Consider the following 27857-nt stretch of genomic DNA (forward strand, 5'->3'; position numbering starts at 1 on the left):
TCTCTCCACACTGAACTAGATTATGACTATAGAGGGGACAGATGTATCCCTAATATTTAGGGTGGAATCATGTCATATTACCCTAACATCCAACCAACAATAAAAAAGTACATTTTGTATGTATTCAGTGTCCAATTCAAAGCCCACTGCAGCTAGGGGAGGCAGTTTCCCTGGCTGTAAAAAGTTTCATATTACAATTCAGATTTGACTTTTTACCCCACTTCTTTGTACGTAAAAGTTTATGCCACATCTTTCCTTTCTGGGATGAAAACAATTAGGGAGTGTAAATACTACAGGGATGTTTGCCCAAGAGAGAGTTGTACATTTTCAAAAAGCCTGATAATCATTGCTCTAAACAAAGATAAATAACTAAAGTCCTAGCTTTTTTAAAAAGGTGGTAAGGCATTTCCAAACTTTTCAAACTATCCATTATATTCAGCAAATGATATTTAATTATTTCAGCAGTATTCCAGGAGTAAAAAAACAAGTGAGAAAATAAAAAGCAAGGATGCCTGTAATGCACTGTAGCAATCTATGGAAAATGAACCTTGATGGGTGAATAGATAATTTTTTAACTATGTATGTCATGCAATAATTGTAAAGACACAGTTGTAAAATTGGGCAGATGCCTTTGCAGATTTTGCCACATGATGAAGTCATGGTTTATCTTACTACGTAAATGCAAAAAAGTCATTGCAAAAAGCATATTCTGCTTAGAAAGGTGTTTACAAGGTTCAATGTACCATGAAGGTTCTCGGGAAAACACTTGGGTTTTACAGATCACTTATAGATCACTGGAAGTGTAATTGCAAACATATGTAATGTAACCATTTTCCATCTCCCATTGTGGGAAGGAAACATGTTGTGATAGGTCAGTATTTATTCCTCTTTGAATGGATGTCAGAAATTCAATTTTAGGAACACATGTTATAAATAGTGGCTACTTTTCTCCAGCCTGTTTTCTAGGTTGAAAATCTGTTTTACTGCTACTGCAGCATTGACTCTTCTCCAGCACATTGTTCACACATTCCAAGTGAGAGGATTAGCTCATCCTCTGCTTAAAAGACAAGTACTCTACATAAACACTGCCAAATATTTTAATAACTGCACATGGGTTGCTGGAAGGAAGAGGAGTTCATCCTTTTCAGAAGTAACCAAAAGGAGTTCTTAAAATATTCCTTAAAAAGGCAATTTCACATACTCATTATTTCCTTGTCTTTAGAGTGAAAATACATTTTGAAGTGCAAAACTATTCAACAGGATGAAAATTCTTGTTCCTTCATAGCTCTAATCTCTAATGCTGTTTGTTCCCAGACACCAGAGGCTGGCAGTATAGACACAGACAGTCATTATCTAGTGAAGCATCAGGGCTGTGGTGTCCCTACAGCATACAAATAAGCAGCTGAAGAGACGGAAAAATGGAAAGTTGTAAAGTGATCTGGAAAGATATCAAGTGGAAGGTGTGTACGCAGAGTCACTTTTATGTTTATTCCTTCATATTTTCCTAATGTGGCAGTGAAGAAATACCCCTGTTTGCCCTGCAAAGAAGTATTAAGGGCATTAACTAAATAATTCTTTAGGGAAATTTTAGTAAACACCTTGTTTTCTGTGCTACAAACACACAGAAGTTGTCCTTGGCAGGACTTCATCATACCAGGAAAATCCTTCCTGTCACCTGCCTGGAACCACGCTGGTTATTAAAAATAGGAGTGAAGACAGAGAGATTTACAGGGTTTTTCTTAATGAGAATCTGTGCTAATTCTTATTTTGCTACCCATTCAATGGCTACAGCCTGTAATATTCAGTGACTAGAATACGCTCTTGAAGTAAACCAGAAGAATAATGTTTGAATTGCTTTTCCTTCCTAGGTTGGAACTGTGGCAAAAAACATAATAAATGACAAGCAATGTAAACCAATGAATAGAAAGACATTTTCGAAAATGAACTCTTACAATTTTACGTAACAAACTTCAAATTAGAATCATCTCATATAACTCACAAATGCACATAAAATTTTAGCTAAACTTAAACAGAAGGTAATTCTCTGGTTAATGGGCATGACAAAACTTTACTCAGGCTGTGGAAGTTCGACAGATGAACAAACCAAAAGATTTGGAGCAACCTACATTGACCACTTTCTCACACTTCCTGTGAGTGGGATTCTCATTGAAACCTGAAGCTTATGGAAATCTTTTGGCCTGAGGGGCAACTTTTGTGTCAGATTCAGAAAACCCCATGCACATGGGCCAAGAGTGTGCTTGAGAGAAAGTGTCCACATAGAAAGACTGCCAAGGAAGGGATTTAAGGTTTCAGAGGGAAATAAAGTTGCTTTGGTAACAATCCTTTACATCATTTACAGCTCTTAGTTTAACAGCACAGTGCTACCATCTCCCCAAGGTCCAAAGGCAGTATCTGTTTTACTGCATCAACCTGAAGAACTTGCATTTTGCTTGGGAGCTTCAAGCAGGTAGCAACAACAGTAGCCTGACCTGCATCACTTCATGGCACAGACGCCACTCCCAGTGAGTCAGGAACAGCTGCCCTTTTTTTCTCAGTCTAGAGAGAAAAAGTAATAGTTGCACCAGTTCAATCCTGTTCATGGTTGAACACGAGAAAAACAAAAGATCTTTCTTATGTTGTGCCTGACTCAGTCTTTTCCCAGACTTCTCTACCAGATGGCTCAGGCTTTTGCAAATGAGGAGTTAGTTACACTTTGGTGTACAGCCAGGGGAAACCTACCCCTCTGCCATCCCACTGGCATCCATTTGACATGGTTGCAACTAAATGTAATCACTAACTGAGCAAGTCTTCTGCAAACAGCATGACGGATGTCATCCCATGAGGCTAAATATGTGAGCTTAGCATCAAGAGAGACCACAGGACAGAGGAAGAAATTGCTGATAAAGAGAAGGCTTAATAGAGCAAGCAGATGAGCAACAAAACAGAGGGATGCAGGTCACTGAAAAAGGGCTGAAAAGACAGAAATAACCAAAAATAAATAATAACCCCAAAACCAAAATGTCAGGATACTGACAAAGGAAGAGTAGTACAAACTAAATGTAGAAATGAAAACATGAAAAATATGACAAAAAAGAGACAGACAGTGAAACAAAACAAAGTAAATGAAAAGACAGAGAGAAGGTCACTGAAATATGACATCCTGAACCTTTTTAGAAGAAATCCTGGTAGCCAGTGTAAGTGTACAACGACAAATGTTTTACAGAATATGTGAATCTCCAGGTTGTTTCAATATTTTTGTGGGGTTTTTTTTTAAACTTTGCATATTACTGGAGCTGCAGAAATATGAAATATTTGGGAATCATACTCTTAAAATATATGTTTGAGAATTTACCTTTTCTGTATAACAGCTGCCATGACAATAATAACAACATACTTCTCAATAGCTCTGAAAATATAGTATAACAGTCAGAAGTTTCCATGGTGCTTCTGAAAGCCAGTTAAATATGTATGCCATAAAACTCCCATGGACGTCTCTGGGTTCAGACCTTCCCCGCTGTATCTTATCCCTGGCTTCTGGATCCAGCTGCAACTGAAGTAGCAGCAGAAAGTGTCCATGTTTCTCTCCTGGTTCCATAGCTACCCTGGCCCTGACCAGTCCTCCCAGTCTGCGCAGATATCACTCATACACTTATTTGTGAGGGGAATTTATAAAATGATTACCGAATAAAAATACTAGATTATTTCTTCAGCATATTTGTCATGAATTGCTGTCCCAAGGCTATAGATTTTCTTTAATATCTTTTAGGACATTTTGTATGTCTGCTTTGCTGACTTTGAGTGGCTCTTTATCTTTGGACCAAAACTTACAACATGGATGTTTTTGCAGCACAGCTAAGAACTGGCCAAATTCAGAGCAGAGGAAGTGGTCCAAGGCAATGCTTTTCTACTTGTGGTGTGAGGACCACTGCTGCACCTTGGAGCACAAAGTGATTGCTTGTAAAACAGTAATAACATTTTCTTTCTGAAAACCTTTGTATATGACCATGTCTGCAAGCAAGTAAACAGGCAAACCCAGCAGTAAGAGGAATACTCATGACATTAACCTCATTTTTATTTGTTTGCAAATGAAAACTGTGACAGAAACACTAAAAAAGCAGTCATGGGATTTTTTTTTTTTTTAATCCTCTCTGGACGGAAGACATAAACATGGGGTTTAACCTCATTGGTGTGAAAAGAATAACTATTGACATTCATATCCATATATAATTTATTTCAATGGTTGCATCACCCACAAATTTACACTTGCTTCCTTTAAAGTACCAAGTAACAAATACAAAAAAACCCTCAACAAACCCACTCTATACTTTGCATTATATGCATTATATGAGCAACTGTATTCTAGCAAAAGCAGAATATTTTTCTGCTAAGATTAATGGGCTGGTATAGTACTTTGGCAAAAGCTGAAATGTTAATGCCAACCTTTATCATGTATGAGATTTTTAAAGGTTTTCACTATGTTCAGATATAACATTCAACTAATGTTATTCATGCGGTAGTGAATTGCTTCTGTGACCTAAATCAATGGCTGATATGCCCTTCTCTGTCTCAGAATATCATCTTTCAACATCTCAGAGTGTTCTCCTGAAATACGCACCCCTCGGCTCTGTAATTAGATACTATCAGACTGGCAGAAGTATCTGCTGTCCACTAAGTCAGCTGAGGCAGGAATCTAGAGCACATTACAAACCCTGCACCAGAGATGCTTCAGTGAGTAAATGCAGCATTCATGATCTAAAGAAAATGTTGAGCAAGAGAAAATGAATATATATATATGTATGCATATATGTGAATATGTATATATTTTCATGTATGCTTGCATATCTAGAAGTTTTGAATTAAGCTGCTCACTTCATAATTGGTATTGCATAGCTTATAGCTTGAATTAGTATCAATAACTGAGTGGCAAGAAGAATTATGGTCTAACACTAATTTGCTGATCACAATCTGTTTTGGACTTTTTGTTTTTATTTTCCACTCAGAAACAGAAGGGAAGAAAACAGCTACGACTTTCTTGTTGAAGAAGTGCTGCAGAAAAAAAAAAATCAATTTAAACATTTCATTTCTGCAAGACTGAAAAGCTTTTACTAGCTTTTGAATTTTAAAAGGCTTTCAAAATGTATACTAAAACTAATGAATACTTTCTGAAAGATTATTTTAAAGTAAAAAGCTATCACCAAAATGTTTCAATTTTTTTCTACATGACACTTCATCAGAACATACATGTTTTCCAAAATGTATAGCATTAAATGAAAAACATACTTTTCATCACGTCACTGTTTAGATGAAAATGTGCAACATCCTTTGAATGAGATGGCTGGAGATTGAAGGTCTGTGTTCTAGTGAAAACTACAATATTTGCCATCACGACAGCATAGTACAATGCTAATGGAGTTGTGAACCAGTCCCTTCTGACTGTCATTGTTGGTTGCCTGGTTCAAATTAACAATTTAATGGTATTTTTCAGGAAGAATTGATTCACTGGCCAGAAGACCTCTTCCAACAAACAGACCTCATCGACCAAAGTAAACTGTTTTTCTTTGGCAGGTGAGATCTATTTACACATACAGGAAGAATTGCAAGCGGTCCCTGGCTGCCATGTGCACTCTTGGTACGAAATTACATTCCCCTCCACTTCATAGAAGTTCCATTGGCTCTCACACAGCAAAGCACAGTGCATACTTCTTAAATTTAAATTTAAGCACTCTCTTAAGTGTTTTATTACATTAAGGCTGTAGTCCTGTTTGCACTGCCTTCAAGGACCTGGCACTATATCAATATTTGGGCAAATTCAGAACTTGAACTTTATTAAATTCAGAAAACTGTGCATTTTAGTAAAGCTCAGTAGAATAAAGACTAAATTTCTGCAACAGTGCAAGTCATATACTCAAGTCAAAGTATGTACTGACCTTCTCTTAAATACATCACTTCAAAAACGCTACACTTTTTCTTATCCAGTTTTGGTAATTACAGGGACTATAACTGTAGGATTTGGAGTATGTGACCCTGTGGGACAGTGGAATGATATCACCAGTTATCATCATCCTCATAACCACCAGCAAGCTGGGAAGGACTATCAATACCAATTTACAAGTGAGGATATCAAGAGCTGCACTCCTAAACAAGGTAGCCAGAGAGTCTGGGACAGTCCCAAATACAGATACTAGTTTTGCTTTCCCCAAGAAAGTGGTCAGGTCACTGTTTTTCTCAGCTTTTAAAATAGCACAAATACTTGTGTGTCTTTTGTCTGCCTGTATTCTGGCACTCGCTTCCCCCACAAACAGCAGCCCTAGGAATATATCCATTTCCACAAGCTGTATAGGAGCACAGGCTCCTCTGCCTGATTGAGTGTCCCAACACAGGGCATGAAACACCTCATTTTGTCCTGTTTCAGTTTCATAGGGCTAGATAACTCTGAGGAGCTGGTCACAGTTATAGAGAAGGGCTGTGATCCAGCAAGAACCTGAATTCTTTGATCTTCTAACTCCTGGGCAACTGTTGTCTCTCTTATCTACACACCCACCACATACTGCTGATTGTAAAATAGCATGGTTTTACCTCCTTAAGGTTGGCATCCTCAAAATTGTTCATCACTGCAGTGTAATATAGATATAGGATGTCATTATATCTAAAACACTGGTATAATATATTTATATATGTCTCTAATTCATTTGTACTTTTCAGGCTGTATATCAGTTTGGGGGATGTCAGATGAAAATAACAAAAGTAAAAATAATATTGTATGTGACATTTATACTGTTCCTTTTATCCTAAAATCACTTGACTGAATACTAAAAAAAACAAAAGAGGGTTTTCCATCCTCTGACACCATGTATATGTGTGTTGTTGCCCCTTCTGTTCTTCAAATAATACAATATAACATCATACCTTTTTTCCTGCCACTGCAGGCTTTCCCACATATCTTCTGGCACAGACCGCTCTTCGGGGGATGTCAAACTGTGTTCATTTCAAAGCAGAAAAAATACTTGCAATACCACAGCAAAGGAGTACAGGGCATGACCCTGCTTCTCCCTGCTCTTTGTAATGCTTCAGGTATCGGCAGGTTCAGAAGGTACAAAGACTACAACTGAGCTCACCTCCCAATGTCCTTATTACGGTTCATCCAGCATGCACCCGTACAAGCAGGCTACAGCCTGCTCTCAGGTGACCCGAGCTCAGATAAGAGAACAGGTTATCTCCCTAGGGTTCATGGTCTCTGCTAGACCCTGATGCCTCTGCTTCTGTAGGCTTTCTAAAGTCAAACTGCCTGCTACAGGTGTGGCACTGACGCTGGGGAAAAAAGCAGCTCCTGTTCAACAAGGCACAGCGGTGCTGTGGAAGTCAGCCAGAGCAAAATTTATTACAGTGTTCAAATTAGTTGAAAGAAGAGCCTTATCGTCCATGCCTAATTGGCTTTTATTTATCAAGCATTGGAAGGTCTATCAGTATTTTATTAGTTTGTTTATGCCATTCTGCATATGATAGGAATAAATGAAACCTTTGAAAATCAGAAGCAAAAGATAATCCTGTGAGTAATTCTAACCTCGTCTGCAGTTCTCCCAGGAAGAAACAAGACTGTGATATAATGCTTGTTTCTCTCTTTTGCTTGCTCACTCCTTATTTCTCTCTCTTCATATTTACCAATTTGACATCTCCAAGAAATTTTTTGCAGAGAAAAGAAGTGAGAGAGTCTCTGGGAAGACCCTTGCAAATGTTACATGGGTTTGTAAGAAAGGAGAAGGATTTCTTTGTTGCACAAGGAAACTGCCCATGAAGACTGACAGAGAAGAAGAGATACTGAAAATAGTTTTGTCCTCAGCAGTTTACATGAGGCACTAGAAGCTGTTTGAAAAAGGAGTGTCCAACAATCCCCTTTCACATCTTGCAGTCTTTGAACTACTCCTGTATTCAGCAGAAGAGGCCTGAAGCCAGACAAGTTGTACCTAGACTGTCCTGTAACATCAATGAAGCTACTTGTGGTAGGCTGGCATATGGGTATAGGTTAAGACAGGTAATAGCTGAGCTGTTTACACTAGTTGAGTGTTTCTGTCTTCTATATTTTACAGTCCTTATCAAATTAGTAGATCTCATCTTTCTTTTTCTTTCCAAAGGAAATATAGTGACTTAAAAGGAATGGTAGGGTATTTTGATCCCTGAAGTATCTTATGCTGCATAGCCAGCACAGTAATGTATTTTACGGCTGATAAAATGTAAGCATTTAGAGGATCAAACCACATCTCACCAAAGTATTATCTCTCATATCCCCTTTTTTGAAGCAGCCAATTGTATCTATTCATGGATAATAACAGAAGAAATTCTTACAGCAAGGAGTAATAATGGCCAAAATATTGTCCTGGAAACAACAGATATCGCAAAATTGCCAAAATGTGGTTTCCCTTTTTCAATTTCCATGCAAAGCCCTCAAACATAATCCTGGTGCGTTGTGAAAAACCTTCAGATGATATACTCCTCATCAGATACTGTTTATGTATGTATTAATGTAACTGCCTAAAAAGTTGCTTATAAGTGAGATATAATTACAGTGTTAATTGACAACATGTTGTTACACTGTCCTTAAAATGCAGTTGAAAAATCTTTCTCAGATAATCCAGTGATGGTAGAAGGAAACAAATCATGGATATTTCTTACTTAATTGACTTTATTTCTTTTTTTTTCATTATTTAAAAACCCTTCATTGTTGCAGCAATCTCTGTGATTCAATTTGCTAGCACCCTCCTCCCCTATCATCAGCCTTATAAAGACACCAAGAAAACTACAATGTTAGGAAGCACAAAGCAAATAGCGATAAAATATTAGAGCCAGAAAAATGGACCCACAGGTAATCTTTTTACAGTTGGCTTCTATAAACTTTGGACTGCCAATAACTTTGAAACTTCCACTACCAGTATAAAGAAAATCTTTATGACTTCGTCTGTATCAGAAAAATCTGACACATAATTCAGGACAGTGCAATTTTCTTAACAGCACTAGCCAGAGATACTGATTTTAGAAAATTATCATCAACCAGCGCAATCACCATGCAAAAATAATGTACAATTATTTTTTAGGACAGACAGATTCAGTTCTTTGCCATTTACAGCAGGAAACTCTCAGTGCAATTTTAAGGCAGCAGTCGGGAAATATCTAAACCAAGTTTCAGCAAGGCATATGATAACTTTCCTCTTCATTGGCAAAGAGTGCTGTGGGATCTTACAGCAAAATAGATAGTTGAAACCTGATATACTATCTTTCAGCCTTATTATGATCTCACCTACAAAATAGGACTCTGGAGCCAGATATTTCCTGGATTAAGTAGCACTTAAAATCAGGATTTGGGTGTTGTCCCATTGCTTTAGTTTCTTTGAGTATATCAATCATTATAAGGCATGGAAAGGATTACTCTAGGATGATTATTTTATAACAATTAGTTTGAGTAATGATACAGATACATTTGGAGGTTTTTAGCCAGCTCAAACAGATAACCAAGATTCAGCCCTGTAAAAGTAAACATGATGGAGGGAATGCTCTGCCATTCACAAGCCATTCACTATAGAAAGTGAATGAAACTGCAATATTTCCTAGAATACACTATGTAAAGGGAAAATATTTGTCACTAAGAAGGTTGACTGGAAGTAAATTTCACTGAGTGATTTCCTAGCTCTTAGACCACAAACCCTTGAGCACACATCAGTGGCAATTCACCTTGTTAAAGTTCCGTGGGAGTTTCTCAGTGTATGCATTTTACCAAATACAGTGTTTGCTTGTCAGGTGAGCAAAGTGGCCTCAAACCACATGGGAAGTATACTTGCTTTTTCTGATATTGATCTTCATCTTCACTGAGAGCTTGATTGCTTCTCAGCCTTCAGTGGCAGGGCCACGGCACAATCCAGCCTTGTTCTTCCATCTGTTAGTTTGATAACTGTAATGTCAGCTCTGAAATGAACTGATTGGTAAAGGGGAGAGTAAAGAAAGTTTAAAATTGCTCTGGTGCTGCTCATCAAACAGCCTGTTCATCTATTACCTTCCTCTTCCCTCATCAATTCATTTCAGAGTAACAAGACTTCCGATACAAGAGGAAAGGTGCTGGGATTACTTTACTTACACAGTATTTTCAAAATGGCTCTTTTGAGACAATGAACAACACTGATCTATAAGACTTTCTTTCCAGCAAAACAAACTCAGTTTTTCAGTGGGGAAATGCTGCTGTTTCTGATAGGTAGTTTTCACTTTTCATAGCTGTTTTACAGTGTATTTAATACGAACAAGCTTAATAGCTACCTTAACCTATACAGAACACATCATGCAAACCAGCCAGCACCTGTCCTAACAATGAATTTTCTTTGGCAATGGGTTATTCCATATTTCTCCTCTGTGCCTACTCTGTGTCAAAAGACTGATCGTAGTGTGCTGTAACCTGGCATCCAACCAGGGAAATAATTGTTTTCTACAGGTGCAGTGTTAGTAGGAGACTTGTAAGCTCGTTTTACTAATGTTTGATTATCTGCTATGTTTGATAAATGGCTTTCAGCTGAACAATCTGAGTGGCGACATAAACAATTTCTCTTTGTTTGATGTAATTGCTGGATCAGGAAATTGAAACCTATACTTCTGCAAAATTGTGTTACAGGAGATATAAGCTCTCTGATTTGCTGCTTGGCTCTGCATAAAAAAAAAGCTAATTAGAAATGCTTATTAAATTTTAATACCACTTCTTAAGAAGTAAGCTGTGCCAGTCAGATACACATGAGGAGCTAAATTCAGGAAAATTCAATGGTAAAAACTGCAAAAAATTTGCAAAATTTCAAATTCCCTTGTGGTCAGGACTGAAGTTCTGGTGGAAAATTATGCTACAGTTTGTTCTTCTGGCTAAAACAAAGTTAAGAAGAAAATTCACGATAGATGTGGCTAAAATATAGGTATTTTTAAGTTGTAATCAAAAGAATGAACAAAAGGATTATTCTTAATATTGGTCACCAACAGGTGTTGTTGCAGTACACATGTCCTCCCATACATCTGGCTTTGCCAAACCTTCTGAATTCAAGCTATAATTGAAAACTCACATTTCCATAGTGCTTTTTTCTTTCTTTTCACTTCAGAGAACTGACCAGATTGCAGACTAAGCTTCCCTTCCCCTCCAGCAAGCCTGATTGCTCTTCATCTCTCTTCCAGGTCAAAGTCATCTCTCAGGACTTTAACATCCAGTTCTCCCCAGGCCCCCAGAAGAGATTTGTACTTCCTCCAACACTGTCAGCATGCAGAAGCCTTTCTTCCCCAGCCTCTCTCTTTCTGCTTTATTCTCACAAGACAGAGTACTTCACTGCCACACTTGACATTTCTGGCAGCTATTGAGGGACTGATTTAAGTGCAGCCCATATCTTTTCATAAGAATTACGTACGGTCAAAATTACAAGCCTGTGCTGCAGGCAGGCTGCAAGAATGGCTGGGAACTAGAGATTTCCATGGTACCAGCTCAGAAGTAGCCAGTGCCTCCTTGTTACGTTTCAGTAGGGCTGAACATATAATGAATCAGCCAAAATGGGACAGAAGCCCACCAGAGAGGACTCACACCACTAAGCAGATAGACGTCCCCAAATCAAACCTAGGAGCATCTGCAGTGAACACAGTTTCCAGGTGTCTGGACATGTCTTACTCACTGAAAGTGTCACGTATATCTTATTCTTTCACACGAAGATCATCGCCATGCATTGCCATGGAGCACGTATAATGCCACTGTTTCAGATGAACTCTGCCTTTCTGGTGCAAACTAGTGCCACAAGCTAAGCCAGGAAAAGACTGAGCCAAAACCTTCAAAGCTTTGTATTGGTTGCAGTTTGTGCCTGAAATGTGATTAATTGAAAGCATCGCTCCCCTCTCTCATAGGTTTGTTGAGGAATTCTGTGAATCCAAGTGAACATATTTACCTAATCATCTTAACAAAAACTGAAAACACAGGGTACTTAAAAACATTGCAGAACATGTCCACAGACATCACACCAGCTTTTCAGGCTCCCAAACAACATTCCAAACACTGACAATCACAACTCTTCCATTTCCCTCCAAGATGTCTCTGTGAATCCAGATAGCAGGAAGCTTTCTCAGGCATCCTATGGATAAACTCAGTTTTTCTTCACAAGTATTTGATTTATCTCCTGAATTCCATCTACAATATCAATGTTCCTCTTTTATTCCTCTCCAGCCTATCCCATATATTCACAGTCACAGACCTTGCATAACTACCACCTGAGATTTTCTTCAAACTAATTACTTTATCTCAGTATCTACAACCCGGCCAGTCTCATTTGCCATGATCTTGGTTTCCGCTAGTTCTTCTGGCTCTTGGTTAGCCTCATCTTTTCCATTACCTCTACAGAATAGCTTGGCAAGGATGCTACATAATTTCATCAGAGAGGTTTCTCCAAAGACTCTTCAGTTACCTTTATCATCCAGAGAAGAGAAGGACCTTTGCTTCACCCACTAATAACCTCTTGTGTTTTACCCATTTACTCCGAGTATCTAATCATAGTTTTCTGTCTCACCTCCTGCACTGCTTGATGTAAGTTGAATTCCTTTAAAAATCATCAGATTTACTAAGTATTTACTAAAGTAATGAGGTATTTGACTATGTGTAAATAATTTGCACTAAAATTCACACCCAGTCCACAGAAAACATGGCAGCTATAAAGCATAGTGGCATATCAGTGGTCAAACTGAAACTTCCCACTTCTGCAAGAAGAATATTATTTCTGGCAGATATGGCTTGTGTTGTGACAGGTCTGAATACAGTTGTGATGTCTACAGAAACGTACATTATGTCGTTGCATGAATTGTGTGACCATTTGGAGGTCTTTTAATTCAGGTCTAAATTTTGGCCTGAACTTTCATTGCATATTGGACTTATTTTGGCTCCAGCTTGTCTGATCTATGCAAAACTAAGGGGACATAGCTTTTAAGTTATCCCAGTGAGGGTTTATGATTGTGTTACATCAATGAGAAAAAAAAGGAAAAGAGCTGAATTTCTACTTTGGCTGTTTGCAGTTGTTTACCTGGAGACAGTTTTCTAAGACTCTGCTCACAGAACAGCAGCATAACAGTTTATGCAATGTGACTTTGACATGAGAAAGATACAGGCATTTTAAAATGTTTGGAAAATTGGGAACTCAAAATGTGAAAATAAAAATGGTATATTCACAGTTTATTGCAAATTGGAAGGTCACTGTTACATCTCCAACATACCTTGCAAACAGAAACTAATTAATGTAAGAGAGAAAAAAAAAAGTCTGCTACATGTCACCTAAAGAAATGCTGCCATCAGTAAATTAAAAATGTATGGCTTGAGCTGCATAGCATCTGCCTGCCTAAAGCTACATCTGTAAATAGTGTGGAAGACCAGAGAACTGAAACAATGGACCACAGATGGGTCATGAAAAGAATGTTAATATTAATTATATAATTCTAATCAATGTGCAAGCCTGGAAATCTGAGACTAAATCTATTCTTAGAAGAAGATTTGTCCTAGATTACATCATTTAATTTCCTGTTGCTTAACAGTTAGGAGTTACTACTTGGTGATAACAGTTATATGTAGGAGCATGAAAAATAATTATTATTCAACACTTGATCAGTGTTTATTTCACTTCTACCTCTTTATTGCTAGCAACTGGGAGAAATAGACCATAAAATGAGAATCAAATTTCAATATAAGTGAACTTTTTCTCAAGTTTAAAAAACATTCAATTTTTACATTCATTTTTTCTGGGCTTTTCTGTTTTCTGGTTCTACTCAAAACAAGAAGAAGGGCTGGAAATAAAGGAAGAGAGCATGTAGGTCCACTTGAAAGAGTTCTGACTAGCACTTCATGTTTGGTCACTTGCCCAAAAAGAACTTTTAAATATATCGACTTGCCTATATTTGTTTGTATGTATGAAATACTTGAATAAATGACAAGTTATTTTCTTGTGTAGTTATTTTTCTTACTGTCAGTTCACATTTTAAGTTACTTTGGGGCTTGCTTTTTAATAATATGAGTAGGATTTTTCAAATATGCTTTATTGTCTTGTCAAGGAATGTTTTGTCTTGCTACTTACTCACACTTTGGTCGTAATTCTACCATTTACTTATGTACCATTTCCCATGATGTCACCCTGAATTATTAAAAAAAATCCACAGTACATTTGTCTTAAACAGCACCCTTAGTTGTGGGGCCCAAATCCTATTTTCTCTTGTCATAAGCAGCTTTTTCTTTTACTTGTTATTTATCACACTGTTCAAGATGTTTGAATCTTTAGTTGCCTGTCCAGGGAGGATCACTGGGCAGCTCGTGTCCTATTCGAGAATATTCTGTAAGTAAGGATGGCTTTAGCCAGAAGTGAACTAGAGCAGGACTTGCTGAGGGTGGGCAGATAAACATGAAGGTGTTTGATATCTCAGATCATGTGGAAAAGTTAGCAAACAGCATGGCTCTGAGTGAGTCCTGGTTTGAGCATGCTGGCCCCATCTGTCTGTAATCACTGCTGCTTCACTCAGTAGAACATTTCATACTGCAGAGAAACAGACTTGTGTTGATCAGCAGCAAACGGCTGTCATGAAAATTACTATGTCTGGCCCATTTCTTTTTAACTTGGCACCAGCTTTGGAAAACTCTGTTTACTGTTCTCTGGCAGGCAGATGAAGTTTAAAAAAAAAGAAAGAAGGTTGCTATCCCTTCCCTTTTTCTCTTTTGACCTCTCTTTCACCAGTCCCTTACTCATCCTTTCTAAAATATTCCCTTTGTATCCTTAGACTTCTAGAAAGACTGATAGATGCTAATAATAACATGATAATAATACATACATACATACATACATGGATCTCAGTCATTTTACAGTTTACTCATGCAGTGATCCCCTTTATAGTTCACAAATGTCAATTACAATTTGATTGATTAAAAGGCATTAGTGGTCTATGAAAATGAATTCTAGACTGTTGAGCTTCTTACAAATGTGATTCACCATATTTCTGACTGGAGAATAAAATGGTTAGCTGGTGAGATCCTGCTTGTGATATTACATGGATCTTCCTTCTTTGCCAGGCTATGCTTTGTGTGGTGAATGGATCTGTTTTCCTAAGACTTACCTTCAATATACCAGAATATCATAGGAAACAGCACAATAGTCCATGACTTGTTTCTTATTTACACCAGTGCTGCAACTGGTGATTTTCCTAGTGTTAAAGACAATCAGCAAGTAAAAACTGGTATTCAGGAAAGCTCTTATCAGTTAGACTTAGCTCAGTTGAAAATTTACTGCATTTTCATTGGCAGATGTTTCAGCCTTTCATCATGGATTAATTACACCCTAGAGTCAGTCTGTCTTATACAACAGAACTACTTCTGCTCACTCAGAAAACAACTAAAGAAGGTGATAGCATAAATGAAATAAGGTGCCATTCTCAACTGCAATCAGTAGCAGAGAAAATTCAAAATTGCGAACTTCACAATTTACCTTCCTAAGCAATAAAATCAGGGGAAAGAATTAAATGAAGTCTGGTTTTGATTTGGGATACACCCTGGAGTTTTCATGTTTGGCAGATAACAAGCTTTCTGTCAAAAGTTATTTTATCTTTTACTGTATTCCTGTGAATGGAAGCTGGAATGAGATCCTGAAACTCCCAAGGAGTGTTGAATACAACTGGGAAACCATCAGCCTCCCAGTATGTTTGGGTTTAATTTCCAGACATCTGGCAAATGATGTACTTTTTCTTTCCTGCCACTCTATACAATTTAAAATCTACCTGAAAATGTTACTCATCTGGGCTGAGATAAAAACAGGCTATTCTGTAAAAAGTTGAAGTTGTCATTTGTACTGCACAGTTAAGGAAAAGGCCAACCATTTTTCAGGTGGACACAGAGCATTCTCTCGCATAGAGTCACAAAGCACTCTGCAACCGGTAATGAATTTTGCACAAGTCTTTGAATGAGGCAAAGAGCAAAGTTAAGCTATGCTTAGTGCAACAAAGTGCTGATGAAGTGCTGATTCAGTCCTTACTCCTCAATGAGAGAGCACCTTATCACTCAATATACGGAAATGATAAAAAGGAATCTCTTGTAGTTATAGCACTACTTTGTTCTGTATTAGCACTGAGTGATGAAGGACTTTGTTTCCCTGCTACATTACTTAACCTAATTGGAACTATGCTCTCAGCTATCTCATTACTTAATAATACCTAGAACTTTGGTACCTTCATCTTCAAACCCCAAGTAGTTAATTACTAGTTATACACTCAATCTCCATTTCTTTAAATTAAAGATCCATCTGCATTGCACACATACAGTGCTTCATTCCTTTTCTTATGCAATAGATTCCAAAACCAAAGGCAGAGAGCTTGAGATTTTTATGCAGACACAGAGGATGCAACTCCTAGACAGCATACATAAACCGGCTCTGCCCTACAATAGCCTATACTGTGGCTGTTAGCCTTGATGTACAAAACGGGACAGATGACTCATCCACCATTTCTGTGTGAGCAAAATAGCATACATCTCTGTGGAGCAAAGTTATAGACTTTGTTGCTGAAAAAATCTGAGTTGTAAGCTTTTTTTGGCTTTTTTAACGAAACAGGTAAAATATCTGAAAATCAGAACGTAGCAGGTTGTATGATTTATACAAGTTCCTAAACCTGTTAGTCAAAATAGCTGCCAAGTTAATTATTCCTTATATATCACATCTGTGGTTGGAGTAATTTTTTAGCAAGTTCAGTGTGAACAGCTTTAAGCTCTAGTCTGATTCGGGATTTGGTCCAGAGATGTGTATTTGTTAAAGAAAACAGAAATTGTTATTCTTATAATCATACTTTTCATATAATAATGTTCTTATAATAGGGCTAGAATCGATATCATGTCATAGAGTTAAATGTGTTCTGGTCAAGGAATATGACTACAAATGCAGATACTGAGGTGATTAAATTGGCTACCTGCTTTTCTTTTGGAGCAACGTTTCAGTGGCTCCTTTGCATAGATATCCTTTAATCCCCTGTAGCAAGAAAAATCAATAACAACATTTAGTCTAATATCATATCATGTCTTCAAACAATGCTGAAACTCCATACTGATTACATTTCTGCCAGTCGTGTAACCTTCTGCCAAAATGAGAATTGAGACAGCATGAAAGACAGGTCAGAAAGTTCACTAGACATCTCTCCTTTTTTGACAACTCTTGCCCTTATCTGTTGTGACTTCAAAAGAGAACTGCTGGAGCAGCTGAGAATAAAACTACCTGGCTGAAGGAACTACATGGTTCAAGGCTCCTCCCAGTCAGTGGCAGCAGAAAAAAAGATAGTATTAGTCACCTGTATCCAGCTGCAAATATTGGCCTGTAAAAGTGCCCTTCCACCCCAGTCTCTCGCATGAGGATCCATGAGAACATCATGCACCAAGCAGACAGATAGGTTTGCACAAGGCCTGACCACCCAGCAGATACAAAACCAATAGCTGCCATGGCAAAATTTTGCAGACAGATTTAAACGAAGAGAATCTATTTCCTGAACAAGTCATTTAGAAACTGCTGCCTCTTTTAAATCTTCATGACATCTTAAGTTTGGACTTGGAGGGACTGAGTAGGTGGTTCTGGTTTTGGATCATGGTGGGATTTGGAAGAACAACTGGACTTACCCACTGCATGTTTGGGAATCTAATTGAAAGCATCAGCCAACACCTGGAAAGGGAAGTTCTCAAAATGCAGAGTAAGACCTGTGATAGGTGGAAGGAACTCTAGTGATAATGCTTAAAGGTCTCATTTTTCACTGTGTCTTTCTCTTATGACATTCTCCACTTGAACAGCAATGAAGTGCTTCACAGTTGCCTGTGGGGCTAGGAGGGAGAGTCCTTTGCAGTTAGAGGTAGTAAACCAGGAGCAGGACATGAGCAGCTGGGCAGGGAAAGATCACATTTTCTTTAAAAAGATGTAACTTCAATTGCAGGTTTAGAAACTGACTGCTTTCTGTCTTACAGAAGTTGCATGGGGAAATAGATTTTTCTTAAATAATACTGTATGCCTGCTGTCAATTCTTAATATTTTTAAGACTTGATAGATAATTAGCAATCAGTAGTATTCCAAACAAGGCTACTGGGAGTCAATCCCAAAGAAAAATTTCTTTGCCTTTGCACCAGCATTGGCTGATTTGTCAACGCAGAACATAACAGCGCAAGTCGTTATAAACATGTGCAAATATTGGCTAGTAAGTTTTTCCATACTTCTTTGTGAGAAGTGCAGAAAGAACTTGTCTGTGTGTGGTATTTCTGTGGTATAGAAGACATACTCCTCTGACATTATTGATGGATGGTGTCTTTAGATACAGTTCCAAAGCAAAATTGTACTAAGGTTGTTAAAATGCTTTCCACAATTCATACTAGCAATGAGTGATGGTTTTTCTGTCTTCTTTCTTGCCATGTGTGAAATGAGTCTCTACCTCACTGACTCCAGCTGCTCGCCTGTGACCATTTTTGTTGCTTTGTATGATGGAGGCTGTAAAGAGTTGTGCTGTGACAGCCTCTCCACAACATAACTACTCCGTCAAGCAAAACCACAAGATCACCTGTTTGGATGGGGAGCTGTATTTTTCCATCTCCTTTTCAAAATCAACAGGCTGGGGATGCTATCCTAATTACTATTTATCTTACAAGTTTTGAAAAAATTCAGTGAGATTTGAGTTTCATGCTTTGTATGTACTACCTAGTATGGGATATTGCAGCAATGAAGGAGGTTTTAATGCATTGAAGTCTCACCCTTTTCTCTCTGGCTGCAAATTCCACTCTGAAGCATGTTTTATTGCACTTAAGCTACAAACTTATGATGCTGCCAAATGTTGCAGTCACAGGTTAAAGCTCCAGCCCCAAAAAGCAGTATCTCTTTGACATTTCTTTCTTTTAAGCTGTTAATCATGTACCTTGAGTTGGTGTAGTGTGTAATAAACTGCCAACACTAGTAGACAAATGTCAGAGCAGGCTGCTGACAGACCAGAGCAAAATAGCAAGCATTATCTGCAAATAAAGCATGACTTTATTTCTTCTTTCTTAGGGAAGAAAATAGTCCTCAATGACACCCACAGGCCAATTAAATTGGCATCAGGTGAATCCTGAAATGCGGTTTTGGTCAGCTGCTAAAATACAGTTTTCCTGGGTCATTGTAACACAATACCTGTATGGCATTTATATTTGTCTAGCTTGTGTAATCTTACTAGTGTAAGTATTTGCAAATCCTAGTTCAGAACTGAAACAGTTCTGAGATCTGTAAACTGAATGGAATTGTAATGTAATTAACTTGTTAGAAAGTATTTTTGCTAATAATGCCTGCTATGGCGTGAAATCAAAAGCATTAGTACATGCCTGGAGAATCATACCACTAAGGTAAAGATAATTCGTCACTTTTTTGTTCTTTTTTTTTAAGAAAGGGGCTCTGTTTTAACCTCATTATTACCATATTTTTGCAATTGCACAACTGCCCAGCTGTGCAATCTGGTGACAAATTGGCCCAGTGTAGCCAAATATTTGCTTCCATGTTTGTAAATTAAACTAAAACATACCTCACCTAAGACACTGAGGTGCAATGAAGACACTTAAATATTCAGTTGCAGAGTAATTTATTTGTACACAAAATTGGGGGTCAATGACCAAGAGTGATGCTAGTAATTAAGCATATAGGATGGTTCCTATTTGTAGGCAATTAATTTCAGCTTTATGTGTTCCACAAAATTTGTGTTTGCTTTATCAAAGGCATGCAGATATTCAGAGGCAAGAGGACCCACCAAATGAGCTAGCAGGCAGCCTGTTGTACCATGTCAAAGAAAAGGGAATAGCCCCAACTTTTCTTGATAGTCTTAGTATTAAGAATACTTCAAAAGACATTTTCTCCTAATTGTCCTGCTAAGTTACTGAGTTAAGCTCCACAGCTAGAAAAAGTGAAGAGTTATTGCTACTAATTAATGATTAAGACTAATCAGTTCATCTTTTTCATCTCTGTTGTAAGAGGCCAATTCAGAAAAAAAAAAAAATCATTTCCTACTGTTAGAATAAGTAGAAAAACTTTCTGCAGTAGCATCCTAAGATTTTTTTGGTAGGCTGTTTACGTACCATTACTCTTTTTCAAGTCAGTTTGAAGTAAGATGAAGCATTTGCGATGTTAATTCAAAGGCTGAGCATCTTATTGAGCAGTTCACAAAGGAACATTATATGAGTCCCAGAGCAGCACATAGGCTCAGACCCAGAGTTCATTTAGTATTCCAGGTCATCTACCATACAGATGATTAAAAATAAGAGGATGTCAAGCACATATAGTATTTCCTCCTAATACTCTCATTTTATGACTATTTTCAGCTCAGAGAATTTCCTGAGGCCAATATGATTTAGGAATCCCAGTTAGTACAACCAGGAGGCATCTTTTTCCATTTGGCATTCACGTTCATTGCCTGAGAACAAGTACACCGGTTGTTTCTTTCAAAAATAAAGCAAATGTATCTTTAGATTTAAAGAGAGAGGATGAAACAAGGTGGCAGAACATGGTTATTTGCAATCTCTCATGTCTTGACTACCTGGATTCAGTCTCCTCTCTACCTCTTGTCCCTAACAAGCAAGTCACAGGCTACAAGCTTTTCTAGGACACCTCCATGCTAAAGCAATGCCATCACTATAATGCTTAAGAGTCAGAAAGAAAGAAATGGAAGTCAAGCGTGATGCTGAAGCATAGTAGTATTTGGTATGGCAAGTTGAGAATCAGCAAGCCTGCGTTCCACTCCTGCTCCAGCAACTTATTCATGCTGTCTTGTGACTGTCTAATTCAAAGTACAACTCCCACCACTGCCTCCTGCAGACACGATTTGTAACAAAGCAGCATCTGCTTATGTACAGTTTGTGTAGGATCTGATCCAGTAGGCATGCTCAGAGGACACCTACTACATCAAACCCCACAGGTGAGACAGGCAAAGGAACACTTATTTTGTGGTTCCCATAGGACGTGAGTAGGAGGTAACTGTCATGGCCTGTCAATACTGAGGTGCTGAGGCACATGGCCAAGGCAGATCATTAGTCAAATTTTCATTAATAAAAGGCTTTTGCTGCCTTTGAGACAAGGTGGCACCAAAGAGAGGTTTGGAGGGTCACAGTTTTGGAGCTTGATGTCCAAGTCCTTCTTCAGAAGCCTATGGGGTTTTTGAATCTATACCTGAAGTCTTGATTTACTTTAGTGCTACATACGCTGTATAGACACGTTTACTGCAGTATTACCATAGCTTCTTTGCTATGCCCTTTGTCATGCAAAGGATAAGGCCAGGGGATGAGGCTTATTAATAAACCACCCTGGGAAAGCAGCCATACAGCACAGACTTCACATAGGGAACAATTTAATTCTGTTCTCCCTCACAACCCAGGGCAGCAGCTCTACTTCTGCCTACAGGCTGCACAATCTGCTTGGACCACAGGCACTTAGACCCTAGCTGGGGTAAGCCTGAGACAACTCTGTTCAGTACCAGTCAGTTGTTAGAAGTTGTTTTCTATCAACAGAAGAGAGAAGGTGCTAATGAAGTGCAAGATTATCTTTTCCTCACTGCTGCTTCCATCCTGCATCTACCAGAGTTTGGTTATATATGAGACTCCAGTGTGTTTCACAGACTCTTGCTAGGAAGTGTGTTAGTTCAGTCTCTGTCTCAGGGAAGGCTGGTGTACACAGATTCAAAACCACACCACTCATGCCACTAATGCCTGACCTCTACTGCAAAATGTGTAAAAGTTAGTTCTCAGCTCTCTTGCATTTTATGTAGTCATTACCTATGCTAAACAGATAAAAATATTGCAGCCAGTGGGGAAATATTAATTCAGTGTCATAACGATTTTCACTCACCTGCATGTAGGTGTGATTCAAGAAGCAGTCAAAGTACCTGCTTATTATATACTCTGAAGCAGAAACACATGTAAACACAAACAGAAATGTTTACTGTCCCAGGACTTGCCTCTGCTTAACCCCGTACGTGCACCTGAGTGTCTCACAAAGAGTGTCCTCATTTATGGATCCTTTAGAAGGATCAAAACACATCAGAACAAGGATAATTTTAAGGCCATGTGGTGATCTGGAAGGTTGGACAGGTGTCCAGTAGATGCTGATCAGACTGGCTGCATAAAAGTCTAACAATTTTTTTTTCTTCAATTATTGATTCAGTCTTGAAGAAGTGACAAATGTAACCATGTTTTTGTTGCTAAGCTTCCCAATGCTGAGGGTTTTGAAAAGTCAAGACATCCCTTACCTACATTTCTAAAAAATGAGACAGTAAAGTCTTTTTTAACTCAAAGCTTGTACATTACTTTCAGAGGTTTAGGTAGTTTAAAGTCTATTTACTGATCATTTCAAGTCTATGTCAAATACGTATGTCAAGCCCAGTAGCAGCAAACCCTAAAATATCATGAACAGTCTAATAATAGACTTGTCTGAGCTCAGTGCTTTGCAGCTGATTTATACGAGAACATGAGAACAATAAATACCAATATCCTAAGTACTGATGAACCCCAGGCTCCAGTTAAAAGCTCACAGACCTGAACTTCTTCCTTTTTAAATCACTGAGGCTATTCAGCCACCAGCTCTGGAAAGTATCTGTTTTAACTGTGACTTAATCAGCTGAATCACTGTCCCATGCACTGTGATCACAGATCAAAGCACTTAGGAAGGTACAAAGGAAGTGGTGAAGGGACACTATGCCCGTTCCAGTGGTGATCCAGTTGTCCCTCTAACACTGAAGTTTCTGTAACAAACAGAAACCTACTTTTCATAATCACTTGATCCTCTGTGTCATTACAATTTTTCCTATTCTTCAGTGGATTTCAGTGTGATGCTGTTCAATAATTAGTTTTCCAGACTTGCTAACACTAGGAACATAAATGGGACCTTTATACCTGGAGGAGGTACCTACAGCTCACTGGGATTTATCTTCATCCATTTAAGTGGCATTACTACAGCAAATGCCATGGCTTTAGCTTGCTTATCAGCAGGTTTCCCTAACATTGCTACTATTAAGTACAAGCAATCCAGCACGTCTTTTCATTTTGCAAGGTGTGCCCATTTGGGAGTCACAGGGCAGTGTGTATGGATAAGAATATGAAGTAAAGTTCAGGAAACTTTTTACAATCTTAGTCCAGTCCTAGCAGTGGTCTTTGGGTTCAAAGAGTCCAATGATGCTGGAGTGTCAGCACTGATCATCTGCCAAAGAAGTGAGGAGGAAAACATCATGACTTCTCCCGTGAAAGTGCAGAGCTCGCTCTATCTTATCCCCAGAGTTTTGGGGATTGTAGTGATACATTTTCCAGGGGCTGCAGTGGTATACAACATGCCACCCCCCCTAAAACTTTTGCTTGTACTATTGCACCAGAAACTTTCCTTAACAGCCTTCTTCGGAAGACAGTTGTTTTTGCTGCTGTCTTTCATTTTATCTTATCTTCTCTACGGTATTAGCTAGCCCTACTGGTTTGTTAGCTGTGCATGTCCTGCTGTGTATTCACTTTTCCAGGTCACCTACAAGTAAAGAAAGATGAAAGTGAACCTAACCACCCCAGAAGCTCTCCTTCTCTTAACAAACTTCCACCTGATTCTTAACTATTTCCCACCTCTCTCTCTAAACATTAATAAGCTAATTCTTTACTGGGCTAAATATTGACTTGCACTTTGCAACCTCAAATGTTAGCTCTACCTGAGACACCGTGCTGGAAAATATCATGAAGACCAAGTACATTATGTCTGACTCTTCACCCGTATCCCCTCTGATGCAATGTTCACAAAGGCATTAATCAGGTTTGTTAACCAGGCCTGCCCTTTCGTAATAGGCGTCAGCAGGCCCTGCCTGAGAATGAGATCTGTAGCTAATTGTGCAGAAGGTGACCTTTCAGAGGAGGCTGGAAGGCCAGTGAAGTGTGTAAGTATGGAAATGGAGGAAAGGACCCATGCTGAAACAGTGGAAATGAGGGGAGACCTGTGTAAAACCTTTGGCTGAGCTCTATTACGTTGCACGTTGGGATGGAAACCCGGCCTGGCATGAAACGATTGTTGCACTAGTTTGTAATATACCAGGCAACCCAAGGATTTTTGCTCTGTGTCACCTGGAAGCCATCATAGGGGTGGCCTGGTCATAAAAATTGGTCATGAAGAGAATTACATTTATTTCAAAGTAACACGAACCATTTCTCTACTACTTTCTATGGGAAAATATAGGAAATATTCATTCCCATTGGCATTTGAACAGTATTCTAAGTATTAGAAAACAAAAATTCTAGTAATGTACTGAAATAAGACCACAATTACTTTGGATATGCAGAGAAGGGGCTTATGCTTCTGGTGCAATTAGCAGGTCATGTCCCCAGCTCTGGAGCTGTCAACACCATCAGTTTTAGTGCTTCAGCAGGAGATAATTTCACTTATACTCAGTAGCGTATGTTTCTCACGAATAAAATGTTCCGGACCGTTCAACGGCTGTATCGCCAGCCCCGTGGAAGGCCACCCCTCGGCTCCCAGGTTAGGTGTGCGTGGAGGGCCGGGCAGACACGCGTGACCATCCCTGCCCTCCGCCGGTGACCGGTGACTGCCGACCGCTTTTCCCGCCAAGCAGGGGTTGGGGAGGCGTTGCCATGGCAACGCCCTCTCACCCCCTCCCCTCCCCCCCCAGGATGCGGTTGCTATGTCAACGCTCTCCTTGTGGCATCCACCCCTGGGAGGGGAAGGCTGGAAGGGTTGCCACGGAAACCGTGCTCCCCTGAAGCATCAGTAGGGCTGGTCTCTTCCCTGCCTTTCTGCCCCCAAAATGTCCCGCCATGAAGCTGAGATAAGCCCCGGACATGTCCTGCTCTGTCCCACCCCATCCCCAGGGCCATGCCGGCCCCAGATGGACACCGCCGCTCCCACCGGGCTCGTGGCAGCTTCACCAGCCGTGCAGGCCCGACCCGATGGGAGATCTTTGGCTGTCACAGCACTGGAACAGCTCACGTCCGGGGACACAGACGGTCGTCGGACAGACACGCGGGGGACTCAGTTTCTCTTCTCAAAGAACAGTGGAAACGGGAAGTCGCTGGTTGTGCTGGTGATGGAAGTGCTCGGTGCATGGATGTGGGAAGATGTAGCAGGGGACGCACGTCTACTTGGGAGTAGATATACATTCTCAGGCCGGGCTTGTATCATATAACAACGACAACCAAAACCACCTTTTCATCTAGAAATACTTCCTGTATTACATCACTCTTTTACAATTCCCCAAAAACTCCAGGTGGTGTGATTTTTTTTCAGATGAGTCTGTTGTGGGAAGGAACTGACTGAACCAATTCTGCAGAAAGGCTGTAGTTTGAAAATGCAGAAAAAATATTCAAAAACCCAAATATTCCATGGAACATTAAAATACATAGGAGTGCTTTTAGCACAGGTATTTGAACAGAAAACATCAAAGGTCTTAACTGCATGATTTAACATAGCCCAGTTAATGAATCTCTGCTTATCCCTAGAATATCTGAGCAAAGTGATTTGTTTTAAAGGATCTCTCCTCTGTCACAGGGAGCGTCTGGGGATTTGGGGTAAGAGCATAGTAGAGGAGTTTGCAGATGTAGCCTGAAGAATCAGAATGCTGACACTGCAGAAAATCTCAAAAAAAAAAAAGTAGTTTCAGGGTCACAGGACACTGACACATACTCAGTATTTGGCTTCTTGCATACACATTTCAGTTAATAAGTGATACATCAAATACTAAATAAGAAGTGTTTGCATTCAAGAATTTGTCACTGCTCATGATTTAGGACTGTCAAGAGTTCATGTGCAGACTCTGAGATCACAAATACCTGCTTTGACACTGACTCTGAGAAATATACAATGAGGTCATCTGCTGCTGAATCATCCAAGGGGCAGAGAAGGGCTCTCCTCAGGGATAAGGGACTTTGTATACATTTTAACTATTGTTATACAGCTGCTGTTGCTTATCTAAGAGAAGCAAAACATGTAACTGCAGATGACCTCGCATAATCATGGGGGGAACTTACAAAAATGGCCAGATCAAGAGATTTTGAGTTATATCTTCTAATAGAGATGTATTTCTATCTTATATCTTTGAATGAAGAACTCTTGTTGTTCTCTATGTGGTATTACTGCACAATTCATTGTCTGGAACATACTTACAGAAAACTAGGAATCATCCTCTAATCTCATCCTAAAGGACATTACTTCATTTGCAAATGGATGGATTTCAATCATATTTCACATTGGGATCAAGCAGTTCCAAATCAGTCTCAAAGCCAACCTTTGTGCTTTGCTCTCCTCTGTGTTCACCATGTGGCATAGAAAATCAGCTCACAGTATGACATAAAAGATATGCAAACCATCATTCTTCTTCACTAGTCTTCAAACTTTATCCCTGGGGAAATGGGAACTTGTTTGTGTAGAAACCTCAAATCATGGTGTTCTCTGTATTATTGAATATATGTCTTTGATCCAGTAGATGCTTAAGGTAAGAATATACAGTTATTTCTGGAAATTAGTCATCTAGACCTCCTTAAGCAGAAGCTGCTCAGTTCCCCATATATTTTCCTCACCTACTTTCAAAACCTGCTTATTCTTTTGGCCTTTACAATGCCCATAGCAGAGAGTTCTTAAATTTAATTATGTGCTGTATGAAAAACTGTTTGGTTTGTTTTCACCTGATAATTTAAATTTTCCACTTTCTTCTGCTGTAAAATATAGTCAATACAAGATCCTTATCACATTTTAAACCATTCATTATTTTACAGGTTTTAAATATGGACTTCTGTGGTAGACTTGGCTACATATTATTTTCTGAAGTTATCAGATGGATATGCCTCCTCTCAAGCATTACTTTCTTCCAGCAAAACACTTCATGGAAGTAATGCTGGTCCTAGATGTAACTCTGCTAGGAATAAAAGAAACTTCACTGCAATTGAAGTGCGTTGATTTCAGTCCACAAACCTTTCCTGAAGAACTTCCAACCTAAAACTGGAGATAGAAACAGCAAGATGACAGGGACACTAATTAAGGTACATATGTCTTCAAATGGGTCCATTTATTTAGCCGACTCAAATTTCTTAGCTCGGTGTCACTGATGCAGTGGAAGAAAGCTTTTAGAAGGGAATGAGGCTAGTGAGGTGAAATGGTGTAGTCCATGCAGTGAAACAACACTGAACAGTATTTGGAATCGAGGTTGGAGAAGAACCCAGACATGCCCCAATTCACACTTCCTAACTCATATCTACTTAGAAAAAGCGAGTTTGTTACAAGTTTATCAGAGTAGGGAACTCAAGGACAAACTCTTCAGTGGGTGGCTTGAAAGAAAGGAAGCAAGCTACTTGAGTGCTATGTAATGTAATGAACAAAAATGAACAGCTAATTCATCTTTGAAACATCCAACTTTCACAGAAACATCAGTATTGACAAAAAGATTGTTATAATTTAGGTACAACATAGGGGATAATTTCATGTTCAGAAGCAAAAGAATGTTAATCTATAGCCATTTCTAAATGACTAGTTTCAAAGAAAGAACTTTAAAAGGTTTCATTTCAATACACAACCACAGTCGTTACTAATATCAAATTCCCCATGCTTTAAGACTGCATAAATGCTTTTGAAACAATGCACTGAAGCTAATTTTAGGTTAATTTAAGTAACCATCATAATTATGGGTTATAACAACCTTTAGAAAGAGTTTGGTTGCATACTTGTTGCTATTCTGTTTGAATATTAATGATTTGAAGGCTTGAATAACATATTGGTAAATTATATATATGAGATAAATTTTTTAGAACTTTTATCTTGATTTTTATGAGGACTGTGTTTCTCTGCCTTAGGCAT

At 38.8% G+C, this 27857-nt stretch overlaps 1 protein-coding gene and 1 long non-coding RNA gene across 2 annotated transcripts in view; one reads left to right on the forward strand and one right to left on the reverse strand.

Moving 5' to 3' along the window:
• GRXCR1 (glutaredoxin and cysteine rich domain containing 1) overlaps positions 1 to 27857 on the reverse strand; it is a 40835-nt gene that overhangs the window by 11883 nt on the left and 1095 nt on the right. The window lies entirely within an intron of this gene.
• On the forward strand, positions 4659 to 27506 carry LOC128152582 (uncharacterized). Its single transcript, XR_008238701.1, has 3 exons — positions 4659 to 4728; positions 5486 to 5565; positions 26783 to 27506. It is a non-coding gene; the product is annotated as an uncharacterized LOC128152582 (long non-coding RNA).

The sequence above is a fragment of the Harpia harpyja genome, chromosome 2 (genome assembly GCF_026419915.1).
Source record: "Harpia harpyja isolate bHarHar1 chromosome 2, bHarHar1 primary haplotype, whole genome shotgun sequence".
NCBI lineage: Eukaryota > Metazoa > Chordata > Aves > Accipitriformes > Accipitridae > Harpia > Harpia harpyja.